General features: G+C 39.3%; 1 protein-coding gene across 4 annotated transcripts in view; it reads left to right on the top strand.

Moving 5' to 3' along the window:
• Positions 1–1,747: 1,747 nt before the first annotated feature.
• Positions 1,748–12,797, top strand: part of LOC102095315 (chondroitin sulfate proteoglycan 4-like) — a 63,860-nt gene continuing 52,810 nt past the window's right edge. Inside the window, exons 1-2 of one of the 4 annotated variants that reach the window (XM_065045216.1) lie at positions 1,760–1,816; positions 1,907–2,047. The gene's annotated coding sequence lies outside the window, so the exon portion shown is untranslated. Of the gene's footprint in view, positions 2,048–12,797 lie in introns of all 4 variants that reach the window. The other 3 variants (XM_065045214.1, XM_065045212.1, XM_065045213.1) reach the window with 3 other exon arrangements.

The raw sequence follows: 12,797 nt of genomic DNA, 5'->3' as shown, positions 1-12,797 counted from the left end.
CAGGGTGTGCACTTTTTCCTGTATCCTAGATCCTTATGATTTTAATGGAGAAGGTCTGAGCCTGAGATGGCTACTGCTGCAGTTTGATTTATCATGGCTCAGCAAGTTTGCACAATAATAATGAATGTTTCCTCCGGCTCTGGACAGATGTCTGCTTCTAGCAGGCTTGTGCACTTCATAATTATTTCTACAGGAAGACTCACATGAAAATGTTTTCATTCACTTAGATATTTTGGGAATGAACATTTTTTCACACAAGTACATTTGTGTATAAGGCAGATGGTGTACATGAATTGTGCTGAGTGACTGTGATCTTCTATTAAATTTTATTGATTTCTCAGGGAACATAAACTAAGTCACAGGAAGATCATCTCCATAGCCCCTGCTCACATATATCTCTGAACCTTCTAGGACTGTAGAGGCAGAAAAGTCCAGAAGGACAGATAATAACACCATTATCTGTTCCTGCTGTGTTCCTCAGACATGCTGTAAAAACATCGCATGTCCAAGGTTTTATTTTATTTCCCAAACTCATTGAAGTGGCATGGAAACCTGGAAGTCCTGCTTCCCTCCTCAAAACCAGGCCTGCTTCTCCTACAATGCAAACAATATCCTCCACATCGGAACAAAAACTGAATAGACAGACCATCAAAGCCATGTAAAAGCACCAGCTGCCCGGACACGTACCAGGACAGCAAAGCTATTTACCCAAGGAGCCTTTCAGATGATTCAGGTCAGTTCAATTGTACATGGAGTTGACTCACGTAATGGTGAGACCTCATTGTCCCTTTCCCTCTCTGTTTCCCTCTTTTTGTTTCATGCCATTGTTTCTAGGTAGACATTAAATTGCTTTGGGACAAAGACCATGTCTTCCTGTGAGCCTACACGGAGTGAAGTACAAAGAAGCCCCAGCCCTGTGTGGAACTGTGCAAACCCATGCCACTCTGAGAAAAGCACATGCATTTACACCCCAGCAGCTAAGCATGCACATATGCAAATATGTGTACCTGAAACGTGGCCTGTAATTACCATGTATAGTGATGTGTCGCACCTGTAACTCACGATCATGGTTCAATATCCCTGATATTCCCTGCATGACTCTATAGCATGAGTTACACACAAGGAGAATCACACTCGCAGTGTATCATCATCTTTGGACATGTTATTTATTACTGCTGTCTGTACTAGAGCATCTCTTTGAGCTCCTATTTAGTGTTCTCTTCTTGCCTCTTGCTGTGCTTGAGTAAATTCAGCCTCTCTACTATGCTAATTTGTTTCATCTTGTCTGCATTTTTTCTAATCGTTGTTATAAAAAGATCTTTTACATATTTTTATCAACACAGATGTTTTTCCAGAGTGTGCTAAAAGTTATTTTTTTCAGACAAACCATGTCTCACTCTCCTCCAATTCTATCTCCTCCAATTCTATCACCTCTCCCACACCACAGGTTTAAATTATTTTATTTAATTAAATTTAAAATGTTTACTTCTTTATACTATTTCTGTCCAGTTCTTCCTGGTAAGGGTAAGTTTCCCTCCATGACCTGGAATAAGCAATTAAAAAATGGAAAAAAATAGAAGAAACATTGAGCCAGTGTTTGCAGCTGTGAAGCTTTTAACAGTATAGTGCAATGACTACGTCCTACACTTGTAATAAAAAATAATAGACCTATTTACATCTTGCATAATGATTGCATCTTTATCTCTAAACCACATTTCCCTTTCCTGTTTAAAGAGGAAGAAAGTGAGACCCAAAATACTGATGTAACATAGCTGGGTTCACCCACCAGATGGGCGAGAGCTGGAAACCGGCTCAGGTCTCCCTCTAATTCTTGAGATATTGAAAATCATTTGTCACTTTTTAATACCTAAGCCTATGCCTTAGGCTTTTTCTCCTTCATGAATAGGTCTGTTTCTGTGGTGCTTCTCCAGTAAGAAGAGCAAGTGGGTTTTTGTACAAGGAGTCCTTTGGCCATGATGCCAAGTTTCCAAGCAGCAACTGAAAACGTCTCCAAATTCTTTCCCTTGCCATCATGCCTTCTTGAAAGGTAAATATTTTTCTTTCTGATCTGTACACTTAGCACTTTCAAATGTTTTCATCAGCCACAGGATGCTGTCCTCTTGTTTGAAATAAATGATTCAGTGAAGAGTTATATTTGACAAATAGTCTATTGCTAATTAAGTACATGTCAAAAAAGCCAGAAACCTTGTTTAAGCTCAGACACTCATTACTAACTGAACAGCAAATCTCCTTATGCTTGAGATTTTTTTTACTACTTGGTTTGTTAAAATGAGCCATCAGTTTGGGAAAAGACCTGCCTTTATACCTTGCAAGTTGGAAATGTAAATCCCAAATCCTGTAGAGTATTTCCAAGTTTAGGAGAAGAGGCATTGCTATTGAATTCCCTCCCACACTTGAACTCCTGGGGAGAAATGAAAACAAGTAAGAATATAAATCAAAAGGAAAGGGAAAACCAAAACGCTACACCCAGCAATGCTTACTGGGGAGATATGGGTTATCTTTGCTCGCAAGGCTGTGTCCTGGCCAGATCCTGTCTGTCACATTCCTTTCTTCCACCTTGATTTCCCTTTTTCCTTTCATTCTCCATGGCATGCCTGCTCTGCTGGTGCTTTGGTCCGCTCCCTGGCCATGCTTCCCTCCTGCAGCCACCCTGTCCAGGCTCCCCCCCGGCATCTCACCCTCAGCCCTCCCGAAAACGCTTCAGGCAGAGCTGTGTTGGCTGTGTGGAGATTGCCCTCCAGACCTGGCCATGTGAACCTTCAATCGTGGCCCTTCCTGGGCTGGAGATGCCACCTCTGCAGGGTGACACAAACACAACCAGTAGTGCTCCTGCGTGTGTGGATGAAGGGATGAAGGAGCCGTGGAAGCAGCATGGCAGGGAGCTGACAAGTGGGTTCTTCTGAAGTCTGTTCCTCTCGATGCCAATCTGAAAGCATCTCTTTAGACAAAACAGGGTCTGGGGGACCGGCTGGGCCATGTGTGCTCCCTAGGGCTCACCTGTCCTCTCTGCAGCTGCACAGCACTGGCAGCACACGCTGCAGGAGCACGCTTGGGCTGTCTGCATATAAAAGGCTTTCTGCTTTAGCAACAGTGGCAACATCTCCTCACTCAAGCGAGATAATACTTTTGTTGGCATTGCTCAAATCACTTCAGAGTGGGATAAGCTGCGCTGACAGAAGAAGCCTTTTCTGGAATAACTGCATACCCACTAAAGCTTTTGTTGGCAATTTTCTTCAGGCCCACAGCCAATGCTGGCATGATGAACCAGCCCACTGTGGACTGGCAAATCATTCAAATAATAATGACAAAGAACCCCATTTCCAAAGGAAAGAGACCAGTGCTCTGCTCCCTTCTTGTTCTTAAGAATGAAATAATTTCTCTACCTGTGTAAACTTTCCTGGGATCGTAATTGTGTACTTGTACTTGTGTTCCAGCACCTTTACTGAAAATGTGTTGTGTAGCTCATGCTGATTTAAATCTCTTATCTGAATAGGATTTTTACTGGATGGAAACAAGGGAGTTGAAAGTGTAGTGGAAGAAAGCAGGTGGGATCAAATAAAGAATTTGTAAGCAATGTAACCTGGATAATTTGAAGAAGTATTGTGTTTCTTTTTGTTTGGTTCTTGTTTGTTAGTTTGTTTCTTTGCTTTTTCCTAAAAACAGCAACAGAGTGCTCTGGGAATATTGTAGATTTGGATTCTCCTGAACAGTATTATCAGTTGTGGCTTGCTGAATTTTATGCAAAATCCAGAGGAAAAAAATAATGAAAAACATACATCTTTGTATCACGTCATAATTCTTTGTAAGTGCAAATAGGTATTTTGTCCTTTAAAGTTAAGTCCTATAGATAAAATCAGTGCCTATTGCTATGATAACATATTAAGTTTGTTGCTTTTTTTTTTTTTAACCATGAACTATTTAGTGGCATCTATATTGTTCTTCATTTTTCCCAGAGTGTTGTTGGTAACATTCATGAGTGATTTGTGGTTATCATAACAATGGGTTGCTATTTACTTTTGAGAAAGAAAAAAAAAAAGGACAACAGATAAAGTATTTTCTGTTTCTCTTTTCATTTGTTTGTTTTGTGTGGAGAGGAAGGGTTTAATATATTGTACTCTGAGCCAAAATAATTTTAAAATGACATTGGCACCAATATCTGAAAAATGTTGGAGAAAAACAAAGCTCAGGAAAAGCAAAAATAAATATTTTGCAATAGGAAAGATAATGGGATTTTATATTTTAAAAATGTACTCTCTGTGGTAGACCTCAATAGCTGGGAGCTCACTTCTCCAGTGGGATCAGCTTTCTGGCTGGTGTATTTAAACTTAAGGATATAAGTAATTTTGTAAGCTCTACTCCAGTGTGCAGCTTTGAAAGTAGTTGGAAATTTCCCTTCACGAAATGAGAGTGCTCTGGATGTCACAGGCATGGGACATGTAAACACCTCTGGAATAAAAGGAGAGAGTGTTTGCACCTAAACACTCCCATTTCTGTGTCACTCTCCTGATTGCTGTGACTCAGCTCTCATTAGCTAGACAAGTCAGCAGAGGACATCACCACAGGTGAAATGCCTTCAGGACCTGGATTTGAATAGACCTATGTTACACTTTCTCAGCTGAAATTAAGCTGTTTGGAAATGCTGGATTCCAACATTCAAGCCAGACAGGTCTCATGGAGACTTTTTCTGGATCTTGTGATCCTGCCGTTGGAATTATTAAACAGAGCAGAGTGATTTTTATATATGCTTTCTCTCTTTCTGTGTTGGGTTTGAGGAGTGTCTCAGTGAGACTGGTCTGTATGCAGGGAAACACAAATAGCTTTGAGAGCCTTGCCCAGCAAGATGGTAACTCTAGGATTTACACTTGGCTTTGAGGTCCAGATTCAGCCTACATTTACCTTCAAACCAGTCAGATTTACACACAAAGGGCACACTGCTCTCTGTTTGCAAACAAAACAGCAGATAAGAGGGCTGTGTATTCCACCCATGGTATTTGCACATCTAAAATCCCACCTATGTAATTTCCCTCTTAGGTAGACAACATGCTTTTAAATTGCAAAACTGAGATCTTTTTTAAGAATCTAAGACAGTGCAGATGTCCACCTAAGGCTGACCTGCTGCTTCCACCCTGCACCTCAAAGGCAGAAGGTATCTTTTCCAGTTCCTTATGACTGTGGCTGTGCCCTCAGAGCATTCATTTCCCAAACCAGTGAAAATTTGCAGAGAGTGCTCTATTCATGCTGCCTACTGCCTGCTGGGCACATCTGCCTGCTTGTGTTCATGGCCCAATCACCCACGATGAACAATGCCAAAAACCACAGCAGTGATGAATAACTGCTGAGGCAAGGGGATGCACATGCAGTACTTCTTAGACTTCTTACTGTGGCTTACCACACTAAACAGAGATATGCTGCAAAGGCCACAAGACTAGACTAAGAGAACTCAACAGTGTGGCTAGTTAGTGTGTGTTAGTCCCAGAGTAACATGGGGCTACACAGAGCTGTGGCTGACCTGATCCAGTGATGGCAGGTCTCGCTTGGAGGGGTAGGTTGGACTCAAGCTCTGCAGGTGTCCTGCCAGCCACCAACTTCCACAATTCTGTGTTTAAAATGCTAGTGCAGCTGTAGCTGCAGCATAATTTGCTCTCTTGCTAAACCTACATGCCTGAACCTAGGCCGGTTGCAACAACTCACCTGTCCACACTCATCTGACCTACACTTGGTATCCTCTAGAGTGTAAGAGGAATTCACTCAAAGAACTCACCTTTCTCTACCTATTACACAGAGGAACGAGGGAGAATAGTGTGTCCACACAGCAGTTGTCTGAGTTAGGTCAGATGAATATTACCCAAGCTTTCAACTGAGATAAATACCACAGTATTCTTGTGGACCCTGTGTTAAAATACCATTTATAGCTATATAGAGATTGGAAATAGTGAACCAATATAATGAGTATGACATAGTGCCCAGGCTCATCAAGGGACTACATTACTCTGCAGTTGGTGAAAGGCAGTTGAGAAGACAAGAGAATAATAGATTATTTCAGTGAGAAGGGATCTAAAACCATCATTCAGTCCAGCTACTTGACCACTTAAATATAATGCAAGGCTAAAATGCAGTGGAAAGAAAAACAAGGCCTTTTTAGTGTTAGTTGAGCAGTAGGAAATAATAAGAACATTATGAAATTGTCCTCGAGAAGAAGAGAAATATGTAAAATATCTGCTGATTTAACAGATAAGTGTAGCTAGCTACTGGGTGAAATTCATATTTTTCAACATGATATTGAACTGTGGAAACAGAACAGACCTGTGAGTTTTTAGGAGAGTACAGTTTTCCAGAACTTGAGTATTTCAGAAAAAAGGACAGGTTTTGTGAATAAGGTTTTTTATTTAACATTGACCTCTGAACACTTAGCCTTTTTCTGTTATATTGGTCATTTGTCCTCCTAAGTATGGCAGATACTAAAGAAATGAGTTGGTCAAACATGAAACTAAACAAAGTGGCTACGAGCATCCATGCACTGTCCTGGTGGAAATGGTTCCTGAGGTAGTCAGCAGAGAGCAAGAACCACAGAGGAACCAGAGCAACAAAATGCCCAAGGACTCAGGGCAATGATGGACCCTTTCACCTCCTCTCTGTTAATGCCTGATCCCAAACACCAAACCGGGAAGAATGAAGAACCTGAAACATCTTGGATGAAATGTGATTCTGACTTCCTTCCATCCTGTCTGGCACTTAAATAGAAGATCCAGATCCCTATCTTAAACCCTTATCAAGGAAGGAAGAATGGTGTTAAAACTCTGTGCATTCAGAGGGTGAGTAACAGCGGATATGACAAGGGAATTAGGCATTTCATTCATTTCTAAAACATTTTATCTGAGTCCATCTTTACCAGGTCAACCAGCTCTGATGGCAGGTGAAAGGATATGTCAGCTGTATGAATTAAATATGAAGCCACCGTTTCATTCAGACCACACAATTGCTCTGGCATAGCCAAGGCACAGTGCATGGGTACACAACTCAAAGCTGACATGCTAATAGGTGCTGCTAAGAAAGGAGAATGTTGGAAAACAATGTCATTAGGACACTCTAATCTAGAGGTCTGTGTGCTGGAAGAGAACCCAGAACCAAAACTCTTCAAGGGTAGTATCCGAGAGTGGGAGGTGACCTTGCTGGTATTCTGGAGACTTCATCTGTTACTCTTGAGCTTCACTTGGAATGGGAAGAACTTTATTTGGGGGAATGCATACTTTTATAGTTTGAGAGATAAAAACCAAATAGGAAGCTTTGTTATGGTATCCTTAATAAAACATGTGGGTTTTTTACTTTTTTTTTTTTTTTTTTTTTTTTTTCCCTCCCCAGTGGGATTTCCAGAAAGAAAAAGCTATTTTGCTCAGGTTGTGAAATCTTAAGTTGATGCTATTGGGAGGAAATATATCTGATTCAGTAATGGAATGAAAAAATTGCTTTCAAGGTCTGGAAGTTCAAAAGATGAAATGTCACAACTGGAACAACCAAATAACCTAAGATTTCTTAGAATTTCCTCACCTGAAATGTGGCCAGATCTCACTTGGCTGAGAAGATGAGAAAAAATTCACAGGAATTTGGTGGGAGCAGGACTGTTCATGGCCATCACAGAACTTTTTCAGAGTATTTTGGATTACACAGCCTGCTAGAAAGATAACAGTTGTGTATTTTAAGAATTCATATAAAATATACAGGTTATCCAGAAGTTAAATGCTGTAAAAGGAGAAAATAAGGTAATTAAAAACCTCTGTATGAAGTCATATAACATGGATTTTTATTCATATTATATCACATACTACTTTTTTGGCCTGTTCTTAGTAGTCCTAAATGTTAACAGCAGTAATGAAGGAAAATAATGGTGTCACATATTCAAAGCAGAACACCAAGTGCCAATTACAATAAATCTGCAACCACTAATAGGGGACAGACATGTAGCTTTGAATCTGAGATTTTGCTCTAAATCTTACAACACCATTTCTCAGAAACCTGATATTTAAGAATACATGAAACAAAAATATTAAACTATGAGAATTTGGTAGTGATCCTGAATAGCTACTACATTACTTGTAAGCTCACTTTAATGGTTGTTTCAGCCAACAGATCTATCCCTTGGTGGTCTTCCTGGCGTGGGTTTTCTGGGACACTCTACCATTTTGTGTTCTACCACAATATTTCTATAATGACTTGGAAGAAAAAAATCTAAACCTCCCAAACTCTAGTTTGACATTAAATTTCTTAGTTGCTCTGCTGTAGCTACTTATTGCAAAACCAAGATATTATGCAAAGGTCAATGGCTAGGAGTGTATCACATGTCCAGAGAGGCAGAAATAAAAGTAGGATAGCCAAAACCAGTGAAAAAGATTTATGATCTACATGTTAGATACATTATACCCTGGTAGTTATGCTGGTGGCTCTCGATGCCCCAGTGAATATAATTTATACACTACCTTTTTTCAGAAAGAATATGGGCTTCATTTGCTTAGAAAGTAAAGAAGTTGGCAAACCATCTTGAAGAAAATATTTCTGGCCATGTTTGCTAGTATTTTCTGAAAGCACTCTGGATTTTTTAATTACCTCTGTATCTCTATGTGATCCATGTTTTCTCTCAAATGGAAACTTAGCCGAATTATGCAAATTTACACACACAGAGGCAAACCGTTTAAGGTTGCTTTAATTGACTCTGAACCGTTCTGACTTCTAAAGAGGAACGTGATCACAAACTAATTTTTAAGAATTATTGTAATAATTTATTAGAATAGGAGAGTAAGTACTAATAAATAATAACCTGCCATTGGTGTTTTCAAAAGATCCAAACCTCGTTCACAATTCCACATGGAAAGTATTTGTGAGGCCTCCAATATGATACCCAAAGACTGTGATTAATGTCATGTGCCTGTTTATTTTTCCCCTGAGAACCTGAAAGGGTAAAAAAAAAAGATCACAACTAAACAAAAGCATATCAATAACAGGAAACTGTTGGTGAGAAATACCCCGATCTTCCTGTAAATTCACGTCACCACATTCCCCAGGGACAAAGGTGCGTGAACAGCATGGTAAATAATTATGATTTAATATGAGGCCTTGCAATGCTGTTTACAGTTTAACAACAAAAAGGAATTGTTTCTCAAGGCGCAAAATAAGCAAATAATAGAAACACATATCAATATAATCAGGAAATGATGATGTTATGTCTGGGTCAGCTGCTGAAAACAGATTGCAATCTATCAAAGTATCAACCTGGTATCTCTGTGCAGCCCATGGAGAAATGTCAGTGATGGGAGTGAGTCTCTGGTTTGCATGCCAGTCATCTCACTCTGATCATTTTATGAAAGTGCTGGGTACTAGGGTCTTGCAGAAGACTTTTCACAGCTATTTTCGTTTGCTGATGTTTAAGGCATTTGACACTTGTATTCACTGAAAGCATCTAAAAGGATTTCTCACATTTTGCATTACAAAACTGAAAATAAAACACTATGGGAGGAGAGAATGGAAGGAACAGTAACAGCTGGTCTCTTTCAGGAAGGTTACCTTGTTGACTCTAGCCAGCAAATCAGGAATAATGAGAAAAAAAAAATAATTGCAGAAACACAATGGTGAGTTTCAACAGAGAGCAGCGAAGCTTCATATTCATCATTAAAAATATATTGTTGTGAAAAATATAAAAATCACATAGGGAAAAAAAGGAATTCCAGACCATGCTTGTCAGATTTTAAAGTTAAGCAGGGTCAGATCAGGTCAAAGCCTGACTGAGGAAGCATCAAGAATTTTCTTAGTGTTGCCTGAAATAGCAGCGATGACTGGGGAGACTTTTCTCCATCACTCAAGACTGAAATGAAGCTTCAACACTTGACGTGTGTCAAGTACCAGATTTTAGGATTGCAAACATTCCCTAAAGCTCCCAAGAATGAACCAATATTTGAAGAACTCTGTTTTTTTCCTTTAGCCATACTATTATCATCAAAAGTATTTTGGAGCTTATCACCTGTTTTAGTGTCAGCTCCTGCTAAATGAATCAGTGTGTGTATGACAGTCATGTATAGGAACCGTAGGGAGTAGGCAGAAAGCTTTGCACAGCCTCCTTGAATTAAAGCATGTGCTTTATTATACCCACTGCAAATGAAAGCCACAGTTAATTTTGTTTGTCTGTGCCTGCCTGCCATCCCAAACAATTTCTACACTGTTGTCAGGATAATGCCAATCATCTTAACAGATGCTTGCGCTTTTATCTGTGCTCCGCATCACATTCCTTGAAGAGAAGGCTGCCAGAAACAAACAGGTTTTCTGAAAGTACATAAGGGAACAATGGACAATAGGAGCTGTTCCATACCACTGGGTATAAACAAGAACAAAACCCAGTTCACATGGATTGAAAAACACTGTTTATCAAGATGTAAGCCAGTGGCTGACAGGTTGCAGATGACATTTGGATTTGATGAAGTACTAGAGCAGGCTGCAGACACTTGATTTGTTAAAAAAGGCACTGCTAGGGCTGGATGGAGCTATTGGTACAGTTCAGGTTGATTCTGTAAACAGTTTTGGAATGCTAAAAAGGAGAGAATTTATTTATCAAACCATGTAACATAATACTTCAAATAAAGTATTGCAGAGTTTTTTTTTTTAAATGACACTTCAGGACTGCCAATTGGCATTCCAACTTTCCAAAAACCAGATTAGGAAAAGGATATAAGTTTAACAGACATTAAAGCTGGCTGGCAGATAAGGTGTCTTTTCCTCCTAAGGCAGCCAGGATGCTCAGACAGTATACAATGAACAAGAGAAAACAATCTCTCTCCCCTCCATACCTAAAATGCTTTTATCTCCTCTCCCCCCATCTGCCTTCCTGTATTCTTTCAGAATGCAGCCTCTGGTCCTGTTGGAGGACATGGCTGGATAAGGGGAGAAAGGGAGGAAGGGAAATACTTGCCAGAACTGGATGGGAAGGGGAGGTGCTGTCAGTGACTGAATTGTTATTTTTGGCTTATGAGTTCTTAAAAGTATTCTTTCAATTGATTATTTGTTATGACTAAAAACCAAAGCTAAGAGACATGCTTAATTTTAAGCTCAGCTAAATGCAATTAGAAATGTTTTCAAGATGCCTTTTCTCCCTGCTGTCCCCCACAAAGAAATCAGTGCTTTTGTGATAAAGTGGGCAAACTAATCTGCTTATTTTTTAGGATATGTGCTTCATCATCCTCATGCCTATAAGCAATCAATCTTTGTTTCACTGTGGTTGCTTCCCAGCACTGCTGAAAAGGAAATAAACGTTTGGTTTATGGGTCTAATAAAATATTTCATTTCACCACATTTTTTACCACATTTTTTTCCAAGGCACACCCGAAATATTTCCCCCCAATTTCTTCTGGCTTAGTCACTTAATTGAAAAATCAAATAATGCACACCATTCTACAAGCTAACTGCTTCTTTGACTGTTAATCACATTTTCAGAAAATCGTTATAATAACAAGGAAAGATAATAGCTAATTTTAATCTAAACTTTATTCTCCATTGTTGGAAGAACAATGTGAATGCCTTGCATGCTTCCTAAGAACTACTTAAAACACCTAGTGAACTTTACCTAGGTACCAAAACAGCCTGCAAATTAGGCAAGGACTGCACATATTTTCCAGTTTACAACTGGGGAAGCCAAGATGAGAAGACTGAATGAGTCATCAGAAAAATAAGATTCATACTGTAAAATGAATGGTATATAATACTCTAAGATTTTGATCTTTTGACAAAACCAGCAGGGATTATTTCGTGGAATTTACCAGAATATTTGCAGCCAAATAAACATACCAACTTGCTGTGTCCCCATCTCAACAAGTGCAAGTTTGTAAAAAGTTACTCATAAAAAATTGTATCGGTATTTATGTATTTTTCTCATATTACTCTTGCTGTTGCTTATAGCATTAATGAGATGAAGACAAAATGAGAAATTATCTTTTTTTTTTGTATGGGGATGCTCTATAATAAGTTATGCTACTAATAGGAAAAAAAAAAAAATTAAACCCCAGCATGCTAAATTATCATTTAGCTCATCGGAATATACTTTTTTCACAATGGTAACTTGCAGCAACACCAACTCAGATACTCAGATGGTATAAATCAGCATTGCTGCACTCACTGAAGCAGAAATTATACCTTTTCTGTCTCATCTAGACTTAGGGCCTGGTTAGTTTGGTATAAGCTTTCTCAAGTTCTCCTTGGAAAAGCAAATCACTGCAGTATCCATATTTCAGTGATTAATTACTTGGCATTTGTTCATAAATGTCAACGGTCTCCAAAGCATCTCTTTTCACACTTCAAAAGTTTTCTTTGCCTGATTTGCTGTGGTGTCTGTCACACAGGTGCTGGTACGTGCCTATCCTCACCAGCCAGTGTATATGAGATTTCACAGTTACTCTCTGATTTTACAAACACAAATAATTGGTGACTTTGTGGTTTCTTTGGCAAATGTTGACCTTTTACTGCAAAGTGTTTCCACTGAAAATTAACATGAGGGAGGTGTTAAACAGTCAAAATAATGTAACTGCTTAGTTGGATCATCTGAAACAGCAGCAACTGGGAAGTATTAAGTTTCTAGACAAAGACAAGACGTTAAGCCCATTGGTTACGATGTGTACAACTCCTAACTCAGTTTTCTAGGCAGGTGAACAGGCTGCTTGGGTTTTGAAAACAACTGGCCATGCAGCAGCTTGTCTTGGAACTGCAAGGAGAGGATGGATGCCTAACATATTAGGGGAAAAGGACTG

The sequence above is a fragment of the Columba livia genome, chromosome Z (assembly GCF_036013475.1).
Source record: "Columba livia isolate bColLiv1 breed racing homer chromosome Z, bColLiv1.pat.W.v2, whole genome shotgun sequence".
Lineage (NCBI taxonomy): Eukaryota > Metazoa > Chordata > Aves > Columbiformes > Columbidae > Columba > Columba livia.
Note: the sequence above shows the minus strand (reverse complement) of the source record. Positions and strands in the feature narration are given on the sequence as shown.